The 17597-nt window shown below is 42.1% G+C and overlaps 1 long non-coding RNA gene and 3 other non-coding genes across 4 annotated transcripts; all 4 read right to left on the bottom strand.

The window, feature by feature from the left end:
• Positions 1-7997: 7997 nt before the first annotated feature.
• On the bottom strand, positions 7998-17139 carry LOC117875129. Its single transcript, XR_004645189.1, has 7 exons — positions 17048-17139; positions 15138-15193; positions 13920-13997; positions 13121-13225; positions 11310-11339; positions 10259-10302; positions 7998-9630 (listed from the first exon to the last, which is right to left on the bottom strand). It is a non-coding gene; the product is annotated as an uncharacterized LOC117875129 (long non-coding RNA).
• LOC117875686 lies at positions 9824-9892 on the bottom strand. The gene has a single exon (XR_004645325.1). It is a non-coding gene; the product is annotated as a small nucleolar RNA SNORD50 (small nucleolar RNA).
• On the bottom strand, positions 11189-11257 carry LOC117875684. The gene has a single exon (XR_004645323.1). It is a non-coding gene; the product is annotated as a small nucleolar RNA SNORD50 (small nucleolar RNA).
• Positions 12284-12353, bottom strand: LOC117875685. The gene has a single exon (XR_004645324.1). It is a non-coding gene; the product is annotated as a small nucleolar RNA SNORD50 (small nucleolar RNA).
• Positions 17140-17597: the final 458 nt, after the last annotated feature.

The following is a 17597-nucleotide window of genomic DNA, read 5'->3' as shown; positions in this document are numbered from 1 at the left end:
ACAATGCCACCCTGTTGTCTGAGGACTAACAGGCTGCTTCCTCTGATCTATGATAGAAATACTTAGCACGCCATTCTGACAGTTTTAAGTTCTCTGACACTGATGTGTAAAGCTAAGTCCTTTGAGGACCATAGACCCTATGTCTATAGTGAACCCAGATAGATGCTTCTGCTCTGGACGGAGAGCCTGTCAGGAGCATGAGTCATTTGTGTGTGGGTAAACACATACTTTGACTGGATTTGTCTACCACTCTAGGGATGTGAGGACATGGGAGGGCACTCTTACCACTGAGTCTAACTAATGCCAGCCAGCTCTGCAGAGGTTTGAGGTGCAGTCTTGCATATTGAACATAGGTGGCAAGAGGCCATGTGATTTAGAAGCCTCTCATAGTTTCATGCCATTGTGACTGGATGAGCTTTCTAACCTGTAACAATTGATTGGATAGCTTGGAACCTGAAGTCTGGAAGAAAGGCCCTGGCTTGTGATGAGTCTATTACAGCCCCTATAAACTCTATGCTTTCTACCAAGGAGAGGAGAGAGTTTTTCTGTGTTAATCAACAGTCCCAGAGCATTGAACACTGACTGGATTAAGGCAACACTGTTTTGTATTTGCAGTTTGGACTGCCCCCTGATCAGCCTGTTGCCCAGGTAGGGGAAAAACTTGAACTCCTGATCTATGGAGGAATGCAGCTACTATGGCCGTGACCTTTGTAAAGACTCTGGGAGCTGCTGACAGGCCGAAAGGCAGTACAGTGAACCAGTAATGATTTTGATTTATCAGAAATTGGAGTTTGATTGCCACGTGGATGTAAGCATATTTTAAGTCAAGGGTGGCATGCCAATCCCCGGGATCCAGGGAAGGGATAATAGAAGCTAGGGTGACCATGAGAAGCTTTGTCTTTTTTAAGAATTTGTTGAGTTGATGCAGGTCTAAAATTGGTCTGAGACCCTGCTCCCCCCTTTACTTTTGTAATTAGGAAATATTGGGAATAAAACCCCTTCCCTCTGAAACCATATGGAAGCTCCTCTATGGTTCCCAAGTGAAGGAGCAACTGGATAAGGAGTTTCTCATGAGTGGTCCCTGAAGAGAGACAGAGGGGAGGGGGGGGTAGAAGCAAATGGGAGAGTATATCCCACTTCCACAGTGCTCAAGATCTACTGGTCTGAAGTAACTTGGGATGAAGCACTGTGGAAACAGGACAAAACAGTCTGTGAAGGTGAGGGACCTTGGGTCTGGAGAGATGGATACTGGTATGTCGACCTTGACTGGCCCAGCAAAATAACTGTTTACACTTCCCAGGTGTTTTGAAGGGCCTGGAGTGGAGCTGGAGCAAAACCAGCAGGAGGGAGAGGCCTATGCCTGTAACCCCTGGACCTCTCTTTTGACAAGTCCTGTTGAGGAAAAGGTATGAAATATTGGTGCATCTGCTGTGGCCGATAGTGGTTCCTAACTAGGGCAGGTGTGTATAGACCTAAGGACTTCAAGGTGGCTCTCCTTAAGTCCATGGAGCTTACCGTCCATCTGGTCCGAGATTAGGATGGAAGAATCCTATGCACTGCTACAGACTAGGGACCAAATGGCTAGGTAGCAGTTCTGCATAAAAGGACCTAAGGGTCACAGTGGACGAGAAGCTGGATATGAGTCAACAGTGTGCTCTTGTTGCCAAGAAGGCTAACGGCATTTTGGGCTGTATAAGTAAGGGCATTGCCAGCAGATCGAGGAACGTGATCGTTCCCCTTTATTCGACATTGGTGAGGCCTCATCTGGAGTACTATGTCCAGTTTTGGGCCCCACACTACAAGAAGGATGTGAAAAAATTGGAAAGAGTCCAGCAGAGGGCAACAAAAATGATTAGGGGTCTGGAGCACATGACTTATGACGAGAGGCTGAGGAATCTGGGGTTGTTTAGTCTCCAGAAGAGAAGAATGAGGGGGGATTTGATGGCTGCTTTCAACTACCTGAAGGGGGGGTGGGTTCCAAAGAGGATGGAGCTCAGCTTTTCTCAGTGGTAGCAGATGACAGAACAAGGAGCAATGGTCTCAAGTTGCAATGGGGGAGGTCTAGGTTGGATATTAGGAAACACTATTTCACTAGGAGGGTGGTGAAGCACTGGAATGCATTACCCAGGGAGGTGGTGGAATCTCCTTCCTTGGAGGTTTTTAAGGCCCGGCTTGACAAAGCCCTGGCTGGGATGATTTAGTTGGGAATTGGTCCTGCTTTGAGCAGGGGGTTGGACTAGATGACCTCCTGAGGTCCCTTCCAACCCTGATATTCTATGATTCTAGAGAATAACCTTCAAATAGCAAGTGCTGTATGGTATTTTGGACTTCATAGGGAAGACCAGAAGACTGCAACCAGGATGATCTATGCATGGCAACTGTGGAAGCCATGGTTGCAAACCCTCATTGACTAAATCTTTCTGCTGAATAAGTCTAGCCTCTTACCATCTTTTGGTTTGGAGGGTAGCAGCCTCATGCCCCTGTTGTACTCTCTCATTAGCCGCTGTAACAACTAATGAGCCTGGATGGGGATGAGTATAAAGGTAGTCAAAACCTTGGGAGAGGATATGGTACCGAGGAGGGAGACAAAGAGGGTGGAATCTGGCATAAAGCCTCTATAAATTCTAGTATTGCCTTGTTAATTGGCAGAGGTACCCTGGTGGAACCCACAAATGACAAAATGTCCACCAGCCAATGTAAGAACTCTCTAACCACCTTGACCTGTACACCTAAGTCTGCAGCCATTCTTGTTAACTATGTCTGATAAACTTTAAAATATCAGTAGGGGGTGAAGTTGTTGAAGACAAAATGGCTTCATCTGGACAGGACAAAGAGGAAACGAAGACTGGAGGGGGCAAAATCTCTTCTATCAGCAGTTGCTCTGGAACCTCTTTTTCATGCTTAGTACAGGGCAAGGTATCAGACTCTGGAGATGGAGCCACTCAGTGCATAGATTCTGCCCTTCTAGATGAAGGCACTGAGCAAGCATGGTGTGGGGAAGATCAGGAAGCTGTGGGAAAACCCTAAGGGTTCCAAACCAGCCACTGGTATGGGGCAGGGTGCCACTGCCCTGGCCACATTCCCATGGCAGGTCCCATTGAAGGGACATGCTGGTAGGTCAGAAGAGAGGATCTTTGAGGAGACTGGCAGATCCTGCTTCAGGATTGTGAGATGGATGTAAAAACCCACCTCCAAGTCCGACAACAAAGAGTCCCCTACCTCTGACCATGGTGGGGATGATCCACTTGGTACCAGGGACTGGTGCCAAAAGCCTGGTGATGGGTGGAGTGATACCATCATTGCAGGCTTCTCCTGGATGGTACCAAAGGCCTGCCTGTCCAGAAAGCAGGCAACTGCAGTTGAATTTCTGATGCGTGGGACAGGAAGCAGAGATTTCCTGCCATTGCAAACACCTCTGGGGTAGCTGGCACCGAGATGGTCTCTTGTTGCAATGCGAAAGAAGTTGATGGTTTCAACAGTGCTCCTTTCAAAGCTGGAACTAACTATGCTGACTTAGGCACCAATTTGGTGGTGGAGTGGTTTCAGGTGCACTCTACTTGACACCCTCTCAATCCTCTTATCAGATTTAGAAGGGGGACACTTCTCCCTGGCTAGTACCTCCCTGGAAGCTTTGTATTTTTTTTCTTGCAATGGGCAAGGAAGAAAGTGCCAGGATTCTGCTAAAGCTGTAGGTGCACTACTCACTGAAACTGTAGCACCTTGGTACTGAGTCAGAGTGGGATGGCTCCAACGGTGGCCTAAATGCCACCTCCGTCAGCAGGAATTTCAGCCTAGCCTCACTATACCTGCAAAGGCATTGGTCCTTCCCAAGTGCTTCCTCCAAGCACTTTAGGCAGCTATTGTGTGGGTCATTCACTGGCACAGGGCTGGAACAAGAAGCACATGGCTTGAAACCCAGTGAGTGGGGCATACCTTGGTACTATGAATAGAAAAAACCCAAAACGGGGGGAAGGCCAAAAAACAGGTGCAATCACTCAAACAGGTTACTAACCTGCTCCGTATCTGTTGTTCTTCAAAATGTGTTGTACATGTCCATTCTATGAGCCACCCTCCTACCCCTCTTCATCAGTTAGGGCAAGAAGGAACTGAGGACGCCTAAGGACAGCTACTCCTTTTGTGCCTGCATGCACTGGCACATGGCAGCAGGGGAAGCTTGAGCTGCCCAATGGGTACCCCTGGGGACACTGAGTAGAATGCACATATACAATCACTTCAAGAAACTGATATTGTAGGATATGGAGGGCTGGGAGACCTGGCTGTGGTAATACAGGGATAGGAAACCTCCATCAAATGTCAAAGATCTACATTTCAGTTTCTCCTCCCCCAATGTTGATGCTATCTATTTTAATATTTTCAATATAATTTTGTTTCATATGGTATCTGTGTGTTTCTGATGGAAATTGTGACAATTCTATTCTGATATTTGCTGTACATTAATTATTTTAGCTTAATTTGCTATAGAGGCAAGTTATCCCAATATAAGAACAGCCATACCGTATCAGACCAAAGGCCCATTTAGCCCAGTATCCTGTTCTCCAACAGTGGCCAATTCTCAATGTGGATGGAGTTTATCAAATGTATTACAGATGCTGATTATTCTACAACACATTACAATTAGCATAAATATGTATGTGAAGTGATGTTAGTTATATTTTTAAATGACTTTATTTTATTTAAACATTAGGGTTCTGCGACTATTACAGATACAAAACTTAAAAGAAAATGAGTTACTTATTTGTAACCCAAGTTCTTTGAGATGACTGCACCAGGCGGTGCATTACCCAGAAATGGAAATACACAGAGCCACTCCAAGAAATATCAGTTGCTCTTTATTGGTGGTATTTTATTGCTCTCTCTATTCATGCATGCAAATATTAATCATAAAACATTCAGTAATTTGATACGACTGTCCTAGTTTAGCTAGGCTTACTTTATGAAGTATATTAAAGTTAAAATTCAATCACAGGAGATCTTCCCTTGACCCAGAAGGACTGTAAACGCTTTTGGGCAGTGAACATCTTACTCTATGTATCATCTCATGTTGAGAAGAACCTTCCTCTGGAATTAGTGCCACTGCAATCCATGGGACCATTCATGATGTACAACACTACTCAATGTGCATAAGGGTGGTAGAATTGGGCCCTTATATTTGCAAAGCTGTATATTTGTAGTTATATATAACTGATTGTTATGTACTTTTTTGCTCCCACTTTCATGTGGGAAAGCAGAGTAAAGAAGTGACCTTAGGATTCCCATTCTGAGCACTTACATTTTTATGTCTAGATGGAGAACAGGGGAAACACAATGCTAGTATATACCATAATGAATGCCCTCCTTATCAGCTATTAAATAAGCATGTACTTTATAAAACATAAACCAGAAATAGAGGCTCAGGGCCCAAATGATTTCTATTAGGAGTTGGATCAGGTCATTAGGTCAATACAGAATTCCAGATCAATACTAAGTTCTTAAATGCAGAAATTTTCAAAAACTTCAAAACTTGCTTGGACAGGATACCTGAACACCATTTTTTGCCTCTTTTGTATCCTTTTCAGTATTTTCACTACTGTCAGAACTTACAGCAGAATCTGCTTTGTCAGAAGCACCTCCACTTACCTCTTAAGAATCCAGGCATGGCTCCCTGTAATAGGATTCTTGCAATTAAATTTTTCATCATGGTGAGTATCTGCTATATTATTACCATTTAAAATTTTATATTCTCCTGGGCTAACTTGCTCTTGCCCACTAAATGTTTAGTGTCTAGTCTGCCCCTAGCTCATGTGAAGAATGTGTGCAATGGGAGACATTAGTTCTTTCTAACCAATGTCCCCTCAGTGTCAGACCAGCAACTTAACAGTTAATCTCTTCATTCTGTTTGGAATTGAAGATACCATTCCTGAAAGTTGCCTAACAGTACTTCCTTAAGTAGAAGAGTCAGATTCAAACCACACAGGATAAAAAATGTACCTAGTTTAGGGTACAGCAGACAAACCATACTGGCAATAACAATTGTTTAAATGTAGTTGCATTTTTAAAAATACAAGTTTTTGCTAATAGTTAAAGTTAAATGTGCATGTTTGATTAGAGTAAAATAGTTATTTACAAACATATTGTCCTGTATTTTAACAAAATTACATCCCGTTCCTCTAGAATGCAAGAAGAGCTGGAGTTCTTAATTTCTCTCCTTGAGTGATCTTACAAATAATAAAGCAAATAAAACAGGGTTTGAGGATGAAATATTTCCTTTGAAATTTTGTTTATGGTACTTGTGATGTCACTCATTCTAGTACAGAAACCAGGAAGCAGCTAAAACTGGTGAGAATTCTCATGTTAATATGGCACTAATTACATTCATTTAACATATTACATATATTTTAGCGGCTTTCTCCCTCTTTAGGAACCTTACTAGACAAGATTTAGTTTGAATTCCCCAACCTTTCACTCTTTATTCAGTTAGAAGCTGAAGTTATCATATTCCAGTCCTGTTAACCTCAACTATCCTCCACCTAGAATCACAAAACTAGCACTGTGATTGCTGCTGTGACTACAATCCTGCAAGGTTACAAGACTGAGGTTACAGTCAGAAACAGCTCTATGGGTGGGTGATGTATTCAAGATGGGAGGGGGAAGGCAATGCAAGGTGAAAGACAACCTGTGGAAGTGCTGCAGAGGATTATCAGAAGTAAGGGAGAAGACTCCTTCCTTCTGCTGCAGCATATTGGTCCTCCCCAAATCCCCTGCCACTCTAGTAAATAAATTGCAGAGCTACCTGAGTTCTACAGTGTAGGCTTGTTATGTCTCCATATTTCACTTGATGTTCAGCAGTGTTAGGAGAGAGAAGTAATGTCAGAAGTAGGGAAGAACTCCAGGAAAAGATGAGCTTTTTCCTTTAACTTCCTGTAGGTGAGGGATGACAAACACTCAGCAGAGAGTGGATCTAGCGCACTTCATATACTTGTGGCCCACATGACATTCAAATTCTGTAGAAACTAAGTTTTGGGATTTTTAAACTGGCTGTACCTCTCCTGGTTGCAAAGAAACCTTCTCAAATATGAAATGACTAAGTCAACACAATGTCATCTGCCTAAGTCTGCAGGCAGCCTGAAATAATGGCTCTTAGGCTATGGCTACACTGCAGAATGTAGCTACCTGTCTCAGTGAGTAGTTCTGGCAGCAGAGAGCTGTGAGAGCCTCTCTGTGCTGCCAATGGCTTTTACTGTAGCAGGAAAAGGGAGTATATAACAAATTTATATTCCAGCCCATGGCCTATAACTGCAAATGAAATTCAGTTCTCACCCCTGCATGATTTGACTTTCCTGGTGTTAGGTCCCAGCAGTTGCCTAGTGACTTTTTTCTGAGGTGGAAAGGGGGTGAAAATGATTTTGGTCTTGGCCCCAAGGTTCAGAAACCTCTGGCCTAAAGAATGGAACAGACCACTTCAGAAAACAAAGGACCTTGGCATGTGATGCAATGTCTTATTTCCATATGCTTCTTCCACCTTAGTGTTATTTCTGTCCAGACTGTACCAAATCCATGTCTAAGTTTCCATCTCAACTCTGGGAATGTATCACTTCAATGGATAATGTCTGTGGGCAACACATTTTTCCCAATACAAAGCCCCATCCTCAAGCTTTGTGCTGGGCATTAAGGACCAGATGCCTGAAGAGAGCAAGGTGCCTAAACCCCAGATTTAGGCACCACTGGAATCCACAAAACCCCCACTCAGCTAGTGCCTAACATCACTTGACACCTGAATTTGTGCTGCAAGTTTCTTAGGCACCTAAGTTTCTGGCTCTGAGCATGTGCACTGCAGCATCACCAGGTGTCTGAACACCTGGCTCCTACTTAAGCCCCACTGCTCTACAAAGGGGGGAAAAGGCACTCTCCACCTACCTTACCTGAAACTGTTTGAATTTGGCCTAATGCCTTTTCAGCCTGATGGTCAGGGCACCCCCCAAGGAAAGGCCCACTCTCCATAGGTAACTGAACAGGAAGAGCTACCCAATGAGCTGACACACAGTCCATGGTCTGACCACTAGTCCACATTTCAGTGGTCAGATGGATCTTCCTCACCGTTGACATCCTCAATGCCTTGGACACTGCAATATGAGTTTTGTACAACTATGGTATTGCCTTAGCCAAAAAAGTAGGTTTTGCTAGGTATTTGCCACTTGGGAATGGTATATTCCCTTAGTGCCTTGCCAAATGAAAAGGGCTGCAGATCCACTACTAGCATTAGTGGCAGTTTTGTATTAAGCATGGGGATTGTAGGATGGTTTTTCCTTATAGTTTGATGTGTCTTTAAGTGTAGGTTGTGTCAGGCGCTGGGTAGTTTGCCTGTGTATCTTTTTTCATTGTGCTTCCCTTCCTAACACTAAAAGGCATACTGGATGTTATGCCACTGACTGGAGTATTTGTGGACCCTACTTTATCAGATGTTATGATCTGTCTCCTCCATCTCTTTCCCTACTGCATTAAGGCTTAGTTGTTGAATGCAGCAGAGATGTTTCTCCCACATTATGGCATGGTTATTTTTCAAGAGGTTTCTTAAAGCAGAAGTTGCCAGGTGTGCCTCTCTTCCACACAAAACAGAGGGTAGCAATGCTTTCTGCTCAAGAGAGAAAAAAAAAAAAAAGTTCCACACCAATGCATTGGTCTTATCATGCGGTTGGGCAGCGGTGCATAAAAACCAACTTCTTTCCTCATCAGCATAAACAGAACCCAGGCTGTGGTTTAAGTCTAGTTTTCTCTTGTGACCACAACTCCTACGATGACTGGTGAATTTTGCTTTCTTACAAATGTCGGATATTTTGCTTCCTCAATGCCTTCATTGATTAATACCACTACCTGACATTCCTCTTTCACTTCCTGAATGAAATTGCACTCAAAAGGGGGAAGCCTCATTACTATGATTTTCTACATTAATTGGTACTCTCGCCATCTTTCTACACAGGGTGCCTGGGTTTTCCCTTGCCCATTTTATTACTGTTCAGGGCATACACATTTCCCTAGTAATATCAAAGTGTGCTTTATTTCTTTGTTGTGCTTTTATCTCCTTCAGAGGAAACTGGCTAGCCACTGGGAGTTTTTTCCCAACCCCCATCCCCCAAGCTTGTTTGTTGCCCTTAATATTTTCTTTACTGAGTAGGGGAGCCTCTCCTGATAAACAGTGGGAAAAAATAGATTTTATGCTACACTTTTAAAGTATGCTCTATTTCCCTTCAGCCACCATAATCTCCTGATAAGTCATGTCAGAAAACAGAAGATGTTAAATCTGACTGATTCTAGCAAAACTGAATTTTCTCTTCTTTGATCCCACATGCAGTTTCCCTATTATAAGACAGCTTTGGTTTCACTAGAGGGAGCTGGGTCTAAAAATTTGGAAAGATCTTTAGATTTCCACAAAACATGATTTCTCACTGTTTTAAGAGAAGCAGAGACCGACTGGTTCTGTGCCATGTGAAGTTTCAGAAATATTAACAACCAAACAATCCCACAAACTATTTCAGAAGCATAAACCTGGTAACATTTTTTGTTGTTAAAATCTTGGTATCTGGGTATCTTCAGGTGTCAGACTTCTTCCAGTGATACAAAAATTCCACCTCATCACTAAAAAGGGAAAACAAACTAAATAAAATGGCTTATTTTACATGAGAAACTGAATCCACAAAGGAAAAAAAAGTGTTACAAGACATTTTACATTTTATTCTTAAGCAAATGAAGCTATTCCACCTGAAAGTGTGTCTTTATGGTGTAAATAGTTGGTAGATTTAGCCAATAGAGAATTTTAAAATAAGATCTTATTTCAGAAGCTAGATCCATAGAGTTTTTCAGCAACAAAATCAGGTTCAGAATAGGATCATAAAGACCCCAATAAATTAAAATTCAACCCACATTTAAAGTACAGTACTTAAAAGTGTATAAGTTATCTGGTTCATAAATTTAAGTTAAACAAAACAGTGCAAACAATATGCTCAGCCCATAGAAGGAAGGCACACTGACATTTCACAAACACCTCTACAGATTAGAAGAGGGCAGTGTTGATTAATTCCAAGGCTAATTAATATTACTGACATATTAAGGGCCTTGGAAAAAGGAGGGATGTCCTTTCAGTTCAGGACAAATTGAGATCAGCTCCTGACCAATTTAAGCCTATAGATATCTGTGAAATGAGAAACCCAAAATTACCAATACAAGGCACTTTTCAACAAAGGGTGCATTTTCTTCAAGTACATACCTGAATAACTAAATGCATCTGCTCCTACATTTTCCACCATTTCACTGTTCAAAAAAAGATTCAGTTAATAAATCATTCATTTTTAATTCTTAGATTAGGCAAGAAAATGTGCCAATGTCATTCAATGGACAAGTCTAACAGCTATTCATCCTTTCATATAAGACTCCAATAAGCCGTAGTATTAAATATATAGTATATCTAAGCATTCTGCAAATTCTGTTGAGTTGCATGTGTAACACCATGATTACACATCCCTTTCTTATCCTAAAAGATCTGCTTTTCTGGCTCACATATAATTTGGCACCTTTGTAAGGCTGAGTAAACAACAAGCAAACAAATGTGATCATGACACTAGACTACTAAAATTCCTATTTTCCCATCCTTCAGAGATTAGAACTGGAGGGAACTCCCAAAGCATAAGTTAATTTTCAGCCTATGATGAACAATAAAAATCCCAAATGGGCCTAAAAAACAGCAGGTATTTAAAGGCCTACATCCAGGCCACTTTTATTGCACTGTCAGGTATTCAATGCATTTTAATCTACTACTGCAACATAAATGGAAACTGAAGTGGCCTCATCCTAGATTGAAATATCAAATATTTCATGAACAATCAATCACGCAGTATATCCTATTAGGAAAGAAAGCATACAAACCAAGCCATTTAAGTACATAAAATGAGCCACTGATCATGCAACAGCCCATGCATCACAAGTTCAGAAATCAGACTGAAGTGGGGAATAACAGTGCAGTTTTAGAAGAAAACAAAGGCAAGAATCATGCCTTGTGGAAAACAGTAAATGAGGATACAATAGGCAAATTTTCAGTCAGTACATGAAATCTACCAAGTAAACAAAATCTAATTGTTTGAAATACTACTTTCACACAGCCCTAGTATTTAGAAAAAGCAATATGAATCATGGTTGTCTAATCTCAGAAGCCAGATCCGTATGAGTTTTTCATCAAGGAATCAGGTTCGGGATAGTATCATCACTGATCAGACCAGAATTACTCATACTTCATCAATATCAACCTTTATTAGAATACATACCTTTAATATTGAGTCAGCCTTCAGAGATCTCTGCAACAAGACAAATTGCACAGTAGTTTGGTGAAATTGAATACTCCAAGGGTTAGTATGTTCATTTATTATTTTAAATAAGTATTTCCCTAGAGCAACTGTGATGAAGATGCCACACTTTCCCACTAATCTGCTACCTGTCCAGATGCAGGAGTTGACTGCACAGGAAGTTAGGATTATGTAAGTACTTTACATGAACACTTTACAGATGTAGTATGGATTACACCAAGTCAGAAATTTGATATTGGCATTTTATTTATGAAGGTTAGCTTTAGAAATCTCGGATGGGCTCCTGAAAGTGGAAAAAGTATGAATGGCCACGCAAGGGTCCAGCAGTTGTGCTACAGGGCCTAATCAATTCTTGTCCCTAAGGATCTACCCATGCTTTTGGCCTCTAAATATGCAGGCTGTCTGCTGTAGGGCTTTTCCTCCTGATCTGGTTCAATGCTGTATGCAGATACTCCACTCATTAAATCCATAATACTGTATTTTAACTAATCTTCAAACCTCCTGACTAAGGAGAGACAATCTGATAATTATCAATGGTATTTGAGAGTTTAACTCTTTAGTGAAGAATAGTAACTAGGCTGGGATTTTCAAAAGAACTAAAGGAGTGTTCTGGGAATTCTGGTATTTGACCCCTCCTACTATAATTTCCCAGATTTGCCAAAAGAATCCGGAGCAAAGTGTCCAGAATGCAGCACACCAACAAGCCTTGCCAGGAATTCTGGGATAGGTTTCCAGACAGCAGTGTACCACAGTTCAGCACAGCCCCAAGTGTGAACACTTCATAACTGCATGTACAGCTAGTACAGCACAAAAATGACAATTTGAGTAACTGCATCAGTTGACAGATACTTTTCTAGTGGTAGCAGTAAACATGTCTAAGTAGTGCACAGAACAAAGGTGTAACCAGGTTAACAATTCTGAATGCCAGTGGTCTCATCTCAGAAGCCAGATCCGTATAAAATTTCTCATCAGCAAGTCAGGTTCGGGATAGGTTCATCACTGACAGACCACTTCAAAAATAAGACACTTTTTGGTATACTGGAACGCTATACCAAAATGAACTATAACTCAGTTTAGATACTATCCTAGAATGAAATTATTTCTCAACAAGTTGAACAGTGCCCTTTATTCATTTGGGCCAGATACCTTTATCAATACAAGGCTCTGCAACTTATAGATACAATAGAGTCTGTTGGGGGAAAAAAAATAAATAAAAAAAAAATAAAAAAATAAAAAAAAATCACTTTTCTTTATATATATGTAGCGCATGCATGCCCTGACAAAGGAAAGCACTTAACAGATCCATCCCTATTACATGTCTTTTCTTGATTTAAAAAGATTGGAACTGCTTATACACCTCTGATCCGATATAACATGAATTCGGATAGAACGCAGTAAAGCAGTGCTTGCGTGCAGGAAGGGGGCGGAATTGCGCGCGCCGGTAAATCAAAGCAAGTTTGATATAATGCAGTTTCACCTATAACGTGCAAGATTTTTTTGGCTCCCAAGGACAGCGTTCTATCGGGGTAGAGGTGTATAAGCTAGAAATATCTAAATCACTTTTTATAGAATAAGAGGCAGGAATGTATAGGCAGTTCATAAGAAAGACTACTCAAAGGTTCAATTGACAAAGCCAGAGCTTACTCCATATCTTAGCTATGTCCCACACTTTACAGTATTTGAAAGTATTATTTGTGCTTTGAAGATTAGTATATTGTGTTGTGTCAAAATAGTCAGAAGTGTATTTTTCAATTGTTTTAAGTTAAGAATACCTGTTTTAGTAGTACTAGAGTTGCAAGTAGTTTTATATCCCAACTGCGCTGTCAGTTATTCATTCATTGAGTCATTATCCACTGGATACTTGCTAATAAGTCACACTAGAAATAAGGATAAAGTAACCATTTAAATTGTTACTAATAAATATTGCATAATACAGCATTTTGAAAGTGACTTAACAAAACAAGTTACGTTCCCCTCAAGCATTTTCAGGAAAGGGAAATACTAGATACTCTTGTCAACCAGCATGGAAGCTATAAAAAAAGTGGCCCAAAGTTTGCACCATTCAGGGTCACTGGCCAAGACCCTGAAAACCAAAGCTAGTTTGCATATAAGTGAGCATATTTTTATTAAAACCACACACCACAATACATGTTCATTTTCTCTGATAGATTTGAATTCACCACCAACAAAAATCGTTGAGTAGGTCAGTTTTGTTCCCACCCTCTTAAGAGTTGAGAACACTAAACTTCTATTCTGAGTTAGATAATTCAGGTTAATTGACAATACATTAACATGGTTGTAAAGCCTAGTGGGGCAACTCCACAAATGGATATGGTTTACAATCAAAATAAACTACACCACCACATCTACTCCCATGAATCTCGCAACTGTTCACAATGTCAAGATGGACCACGTGATACCTCATAGGACTGAAAGCAACAATTTTACCTCAACTATTTAGTTAAATATGGATTAATTAAATCAAAACAATGCATTAAAGTCTAGATTTTTGCCAATCCATTTATCCCCATCTTAATATTTATTCCTCCACTTGACCATTCACAAACATACTTCTGCCTTAAATATTCAGGAACATCCACAACTGTACATCATATAGTCTTCTAGAACTGTTGATGTTTTCATGAAGGGCTGCAGTTAAAATTAAACAGAAGGTCAGATTTCAATGTAGAAAAATCAATAGCAAATTCAAAGTTTTATAATATGGGAACACTTATGCTGTCTTTGTTGTGATACAACACTAAGTCATATTGCACCATAAAAACTGTTTAAAAGAGTAAGATGTTTCCTGCCCCAAAGAATTTATAATCTAAATCAGTCAAAACAAAGCTTCAGCTCATGTGTCAGAGAAAAAGTTTACATCTAATCAATAGACACTCAAAATTAACATGGTGTATTATGCTAACCTGAAGTATTGTCTACCTATGCAATGACAGGGGATTTCTGAAAAACCAAGTCATATCAAACATACACTTAGGCCCCAATCCTGCAAACACTTATGCACAAAATAACTCAATGGGACTAGCCACATATGTAAAGCTATTCATGCTCAGATACTTGCAGGATTGAGGCCCTAATTACTGCAGATGACAGTCAACTACCTGGCTTAGTCCATATGGCCAATTCACATATTAACCCTAAAGGTATGTCTAACTACCACAGCACAGCTGCAGCCACATCTCTGTAGTGTAGACATTTACTACAGTGACAGATGGAGTTTTTCCCATTGCTGTAACAAGGTCAACTCAAGAATACCTGTCAACCCATCTACAGTGCGGGTTAGGTCAACCTAAGTACATTGCACAGGGTGTGAAATTTTTCCCAGCCCTGAGCAATGTACCTAGGTTGACCTAAATTTTAGGTGTATAACATGTCTAAAAACAAACATAGAACAACATAGTGCCAGGATAAACAGGTGCTCCAGAGTCCAGAATATAGCGTACAGTGCTGGTAATAGCACCAAAGTGCTTTACTCTACTAAGAATAAGTAAGCAGAAGCAATAAGATGCTAGAGAGCTGATACATGGAATATTATATGAAATAAATCCACTAATTTACCATAACTATTTTTTCATGTCACTCTACCCAGTAATACTGTGACACAGTAATTGACTCTCTGGCCCGTACATAAGAGGGAATTACTTTCAAATAGATGAAGACGTGGAGAGCATACTATGCAACTGAAGCACTTTGGAGTGTTCAATCTTGACCAAACCCAAAGACATAGTGCCCTTTCCAGCCCAACCAAATTCAAAATATTCTCAGTCATACCTTAATTATTCTGCACAACTTCCAGGATATCACCATGAAGTTTATCTCCATAGTTCCTAGAATAAACAAAATTTCAACAGAACTAGTTATATGCACTACCTACTTGAAATACAGACAGTTGAAACATTGTCAAAGACAATCTTAAGAGTTAGACAGAATAGTAGTGGGCTTAACAAAAGTGGCTAATGTGTGTTATTTAAAAGTTCACATGTCCCTTTAAGCAGCAGAGTCACCTAATTTAAATACTTGTTATTATGTAAAAAGTTTGTTAAAACATAAGTTTGTGCTTCTACCTTGGTTCCTGCTCTTGGCAAATTCTGAGAGGCTGTTTAGTCTTCTATATAGTCTTGTCTCCCAATTGACAAGCCACAGAAATGTGTAATTGACAATAATAAGTACACAACCTACTTAATTAAGGAGGTTTCAACTACGCAGCTTTAAATTGGGCAATCTCAGATTAATTGTTGGAGGGTGTCCTGTTACAGCTGAATAATCTTAATTCAAAAGTTTTATACAATAGTGGTTCCACATTTTGGTGTTCACACCCCAGCTGCCTCAATATTCAATCAAAGCAGCCCACCCAACTCTCCCAAATCAATACAACCACCTCCCAGTTGCTTGTTGGAGCACTTCCTCTCCCAAGGCTGCTGCTGTAGCACCTCTCATTGTCCTTCAGGAGTCTAGAGAGCCTTAGCTGCTAAAGTTCTGGGCTGTTTCTTTGCCACCCCTCTCCTCCAAGCCAGTTCCACATCTAAGAGTACTAGGACAATTCGAGTGAGATGATATCATAGTCAGAAAAAACTCCAATATGTGTTACTCATCTTGATTGTAGTTTCAAATCCCTAGAGCTAAAGATTAATCAGTAATATTCCAAAAACTAAGATACCCAGCTGACTTCAGTTTGTGTACTGCTCTGGTTATAGGTATACTAATTCAAGCATCAGCCACTAAATTATACTAGGTGGGAGTCGTGACTGTACAATTGCACTAAAAGGGGATTTCAATATGAAATACCACAACAACCATAAGGATTAGGAATTAAAGCTATCAGTTTATAGCCACGGAGGATCCATGAAATAGCCCATTTAAATTGATTGAGATGCTTTTAAATTTCTACCTTAATACATTTTCAACTTAATATGACTACAGAAACACATTTACACGATTAAAGCAAGTTTATTGCGCACACACAGCTACTAGTACCATATTACGGATGCCTGGGCAAGTGTGAACTCCACACATCATACAGCTGAGCAGTAACAAATCAGTTTCACAGGACCAGAGATTAGCATAAAACGGGCCCCTTGTTTTGCTTAGAACACTAACCGCTGGATGTCGCGGAGAACAGCTCAGGCCCCGAACAGGAATAAGAGGGACGAAGTACCCGGTGCTGCACAGGAGCAGACTGTTGTCCAGGCCAAGTTTATTTCCCGCTCCCTTTGCGGCGCGGCACAGCACGTGACACTGCGCTATTTCTTGGCGCGGCCCAAACGCGGCGCCGCCACGAACGCAGCACCCTGCACCCGCTCCGCAAGGTACGGGACAGAGGCCGGGACCCACCGCCCAAGCCACATTTCGCGCGGATCAGCCTCGCCGCGCCCAGTCACGCAGCGCCTCTATGAGCTACTGAGCCCGCCGACCCCAGCATGCACTGCGCCACCTGCAAGAGGCGGCTCAGACGAGCGCTGCATTTTGGGACTTGTAGTCCCCGCAGCCCTCATCCGGCCGCCGCCGCGAGTCACACAACCCGGCCTCGGCAGGTGCAGCCGGCGGCTGGCCGCTCCGCCAGCGCCGGGGGAAACGCGGCGAGAGCTCCCGGAGAAACCTAAAACGCGGTCTCCCGCGAACAGGGACCGGATCGGACCAGAGCAGCTTGTTCCCTCCCCGGGCGCAGGACTCCCCAGACTCACCCACTAGTTGAGCCACCATCTCCGACTCTCCGCAGGAAAAAGGGAGGGACTGTCCCCCAGAGACTGTTATATAGCAGCTGCCTGAACCAGAGCGAGGCCGACTCCTCCCCTACCCGCCCATTGGGCAGCGTGCACAGGGCGGAGTTTTCTGCGGGAGGGTTTGAGTCCCGATGACCTCATCGTGCAGCCGAAGCCACGCCCCTCGCGCCGAGGGCGCGCGTCCTAGCGGCGCGAGGATTCCGCGCAGCAGAGACGGCGCGCGCAGGGTGAGGTTCCAGTGGTTAGCTCCGCCCAGAGCTTGGGTACTGACACTGCATTGGCAAACTGTGGTTCAGTCTACAGCCCCGGAGAAGAGCGCTGTGATGCTCCAAAGTGTGTCCTTCCCACCAGAGGCTCTAGGTTTTTTGCTGCCCCAAGCAAAAAAGTTTTTGGCTGTCCCCCCACCCCAATGTGGGCTCTCCCCTCTGACCCCCTGCGGCCACCCCACCGCTGGGCCTCCCCCCCACCAGTGCTGACTCTGGCCACTCCCCCCTTGCCTCCAGCCAGTCCA

The sequence above is a fragment of the Trachemys scripta genome, chromosome 3 (assembly GCF_013100865.1).
Source record: "Trachemys scripta elegans isolate TJP31775 chromosome 3, CAS_Tse_1.0, whole genome shotgun sequence".
Lineage (NCBI taxonomy): Eukaryota > Metazoa > Chordata > Testudines > Emydidae > Trachemys > Trachemys scripta.
The sequence above is the reverse complement of the archived record's forward strand: the minus strand, read 5'-3'. Positions and strand labels throughout refer to the sequence as shown.